The sequence below is a fragment of the Ruditapes philippinarum genome, unplaced genomic scaffold (genome assembly GCF_026571515.1).
Source record: "Ruditapes philippinarum isolate M1 unplaced genomic scaffold, ASM2657151v2 ctg1260_1_1_1_1, whole genome shotgun sequence".
In the NCBI taxonomy this organism is placed as follows: domain Eukaryota; kingdom Metazoa; phylum Mollusca; class Bivalvia; order Venerida; family Veneridae; genus Ruditapes; species Ruditapes philippinarum.
The window spans coordinates 92,175-96,788 of record NW_026852938.1 but is presented as its reverse complement, the minus strand read 5'-3'; the positions used below and the strand labels follow the sequence as shown (position 1 = coordinate 96,788).

The 4,614-nt window shown below is 30.9% G+C and overlaps 1 long non-coding RNA gene across 1 annotated transcript; it reads left to right on the top strand.

Annotated features, from left to right (window-relative positions):
• Positions 1 to 1,534: 1,534 nt before the first annotated feature.
• LOC132728646 (uncharacterized) lies at positions 1,535 to 2,648 on the top strand. Its single transcript, XR_009625512.1, has 3 exons — positions 1,535 to 1,679; positions 1,919 to 2,271; positions 2,498 to 2,648. It is a non-coding gene; the product is annotated as an uncharacterized LOC132728646 (long non-coding RNA).
• The last annotated feature ends 1,966 nt before the right edge of the window (positions 2,649 to 4,614 follow it).

Sequence of the window (4,614 nt, the reverse complement as noted above, 5' to 3'; positions counted from 1 at the left end):
TAAAATCATTCTTACCATGCATAATTATGCTATTAATAATAATATGCTATATAGATAAACGTAATGCTTTCGGTTATTTATGGTTGTTTTTTTATGAGTTAGTTCATTATGTGATTTCATGACATAGCAGTTTTCTAAATAACTCCAGAGAAGAAGTGAATGAACGTATGTAAAATTGTTGCTACTACATATGATTTAAGTATTTTAATTATTTTTTATTTTAAAATATTTTATTTTTAAACCTGTTACCGGTAATAAATATTTTTTTTGCAAATATTAAACAAGTGTTTCTGTCACAACATTTTGCTTCTAAATAATGAAGATGCAGAAATATTTTGGAATACAGAGACTCTTCATATATAGCAAAGTAATTTTATGCAGAATAATATAGATAAACTTACGATTAATTTGTCTTCTCGGAATGTAATCTGAAACTGTATTTATATGTTAGCTTAGTCTAATTATACATGATATACACTATGTTTATGTTATATGCCATTAAGTATTGAATATCGTTTTAACGTTTCATTAACTACCGGGGAGGGCCGACCGCTAATGTTGTAAGAACTTGGGCCCAATCCGTTTGCTTTTGCTGTTAAGAATAAATATGAAATTTGTATCTGTATTGTATATACATGTATATAGCAATAAAATATGATTTCTGTAAACGGAGCCAGTTGGTCTATATACATGTCGGCCACCAATACCTCTCAACAAACCTCCTGCTAAGCGCCCTGATCCGGGGAGAAAATGCCTTGATCCGGTGCTTATATCCTGATCGAGCTAGAAGACCAGATCTATCATAGTTGTTGTAAGGGTCACAATTATTGTATGACTGGGCGTAGACACACAATAGCAGAGATAGTGCAATAAGCAAATCAGTTGACCACTTTAATATCCAAACAAATGTTCTGAAAAAAATAGTGAAAATAAGCTTTATTCTAAATTTATGTGACAGCCAAATTTGTATACAATAACTTAAAGATTTGATGTTTATTTAAGAAAATAACAAACTGTACATTGCATTTTATTTCGGCTCAAAAATGTTTTATTGAGTCTTGTACGAAGGGCATTTATATAAACGATATTCAATGGATTAGTGCGATAATCAATGAATTTAACATTGATGAACGCTATGCTTGTTCCTTGTTCAAATTCCTATCTCTCTGAATTATCGTTGAAAGGTGTGAATTTATTTCTTTATTAGAGAATCATTTAAACACAAATTAAAACATTTTTACAACAGTAGCTACAATCGAAGTTTGTTTCTACAAAAATTCAATGTTTGAAATAGATACAAAATGATAAAATAAATTTTAGTTTCCCACAACATCATCGTGTATAGTTCATATTCTTTATTTATACTTTTGTTGTTGTTTTGATTCAATGTGCTGACCTTAGATTGGTTCTTTGTTCACTAGTGTATGAAAATGTCTAAAAATAGAGTTTATTGACGTGCATAAATTAAGTCGTGACTAGGTTGAGGAAGCAAATTGTCAAATGAAGATTTATCGGTTAATTAACATAGCTACGTCAGTGTTTACCAACTTGTCGTCATAAACCACATTTTTGTTACTTCAGTTCCAATTTCAGAAAGATATATAAATGATTCGAAAAGTTTTCTCGGTATCAGATTAACTTCTTCAAGCTCACACATAGTACATCTTGAAACATACAAGGTAAGCTGTTTTCTATATCTAGATAAATGTGAATATTATGATAATTTTCTACTTTAGAATATAGCTATATTCCCACTGGACTTAATGTCAATGAATACTGATAAAAAAAGTAAATGCATCAAATTTCATAGTTAATGTCATTTTCAATATTTTCAAATAAATAAATCAATGTTACATTTTAAAAGGTTCCTAGTTTAAATTTTACTTTTATTCATAGTTTTATTTCTTTCAAATTTCAGTTTTAACATGAACACCTTAGTAATCATTGCCGCCTTATCGGTGTTGTGCTGTGTTTACGCGCAATCATACGGTAGCTTCGACAACGACAGATTTGGTCGCTTTTCTGGTTCGGGACGCCATTTTGAATCAGGGCGCCGTTTTGGACCAGGACGCCATTTCGATTCAGATAGTCATTTTAGATCAGGACGCGAATTTGATTCAGGTCGCCGTTTTGGATCAGGACGCCATTTTGAATCAGGACACCGTTCTGGATCTGGACATTTTACACGAGGAGATGGTTTATTTAGAGGAATTGGTGATCGAGATTATAGACCAAGGGGTTCAAGCTATATTCCAAGAAGATCAATAATTCGTAAGTATATTTAACTTTTCAATATCTTTGATTATTATTTTTTCTTTTTGACACGTTAAATGCAAAAAAAAAACATGTGTAAATCTATTATAACAAAAGTTTTCGTGCTATTATCTAGATTCATATTTTTATATCTTTTAAAATTTAAGAACGTATAGTACTTGCAATCCATAGATCACTTTGTCCTCTGAATTTTCTAATTCATTTATTCTTTTTCCAATTTCAGGTGATTCTTACTAGATGTCTAAAGTTTCAGATAAAAGATGACCCCTAACTTAAATCAAGTGATGGTGCCAAATTTATTTGAAGTCTTTCATTTCATTATTATTTATACATTACATTATCACATTCACAAATAAACTTTATGATAAAGGTTATTTTTGGTTGTTATTTGTTTTTATTGTACAAAGTTTAAGAAATTGTATCAGCTTCCAAGTTCAGGAGACAATAAGAGATAGGGGCGACAGTCCGGTTTGGTTCATGATACTCGAGTATGAACTAAAATTGCAACTGACTTGGTTTAGATACCACCGTAGAGCGCTTTGTAAAAGGCCACCTCGGCCATAAACAAAATCGGCATGGGCCATCTCGGCATGGATTAACTCAAGGTGCCCAATATTCTAAATTGTGTCCGTATTGTATTTTATTGTGTAGCAATAAACATTATATCATTTTTATAGAACAATTTTGTTCTGTTTACAGAAAAGCTATGAAACAAAACAAAAAAAATAGCGCCTATTTAACATTTACAAAAATCTAACTCCACTATTGTAAATCCCCTTGCGCCGGCGTACATGTATTTAACATTTAAACTCCTCCAGTTTTTATAAATGCGTTATGAATTATAATTTCATAATAGAAAAAAAAGAGATTGCAAATTATTATAACTAGAAACGTGTCGGATTGATCTGTTCCAATTTTTATAGGACCGGGATGATTAACACCCCGACTTAGGTTTAGGGATGTGGTGACCAGTGGTATTATGGAGTTATAAGCTGATATAGCACATTGATGTAAGAATACCATTAATTCTCTGGGCAATCAACAGGTAAAGAACTCGAATATAATTAAAACAAGATTATTTTTTTAAACAATACAATTCTCTTCTCTCTAAAATTTATGAAGTAATGAAATTTCATGTTGAAACCACAATGTGACGAGGGAACCTGTAACATTCGTTTTGTATTAGTAATCTATATAACATATATTATTAATCTATTTGAAGTTAAAACAAACAAGAAAAATCCATTTGAACAATCACGTTTACTGCAGGACTAGTTGACGGTTTTTTTATAAATAACATGTGCCTATTATTAAAACTGAACTTTGTCTACACTCTTACAAACACACAATCAATGACCCAAAAAAACGGCCGTCGTAAAAAATTAAATGCAGCGAAAATAACGTAAACACCGCTAAAAACTTTTCACAGCAGAAGAAGACAAGTTATCTTTTGCAACAAATACCACATCTTGTGTGTTACACACTTACAATTAAATCTCTTAATAAAAAGACATACATTATTGGTGCTGCTACATTGAACACACACATACACATTCGTACCATATCCGTTTTGTAAAATCCGATTTTGAAGAAATAAATATCCAATAGTCCACATCTTCTGTATGCAGAATAGGCATTCATGTTGTTGTTGGTTTTTTAGTTTTTTTAAATACCGTCCTGTAATATAGGAGGAGTTGCATTCACGAGTGGACAAACTGGTCAGTAGATAATTGACTCTAGTATACCCCACATTTAACTTGTTTACGCTGTGAATTATATTAACTTTTAATTAATATATCATGTACAATCTTCCTTAAACCTGCAAACATATGCGCCAATTCAATGCATTCCGTTGGCTTACATTTCTAACGTATGTTTTCACCTTAAAATAGAGTCAAAAAAATCTGGAAACAAAGTGATTCCTCGGAAGCATTATCACCTCTCGTATGTAACAACTTGAAATTAAATCTCTTAATTTTGTTAATAATATTCTTATATTCTTCTCTTATTTATTTCTTCAAAATCGGATTTTACAAAACGGATATGGTATGAATGTGTATGTGTGTGTGTTCAATGTAGCAGCACCAATAATGTATGTCTTTTTATTAAGAGATTTAATTTCAAGTTGTTACATACGAGAGGTCAGGGAAAATTTATCTTTTACTTCCACAAATCCATAAATTAGTTATATTATTCAAATGGCTCAAAACATTAAGAATGGACTTAAGATTTTCGTAACTTTTTGTTTTACTGCATAAGTCTCTTAATGATTTGTTGCAAAGCAGAAAAACTTAATCAATCTTTTATATTGATATCGATTTGGAAAATTACCGAAGCTAG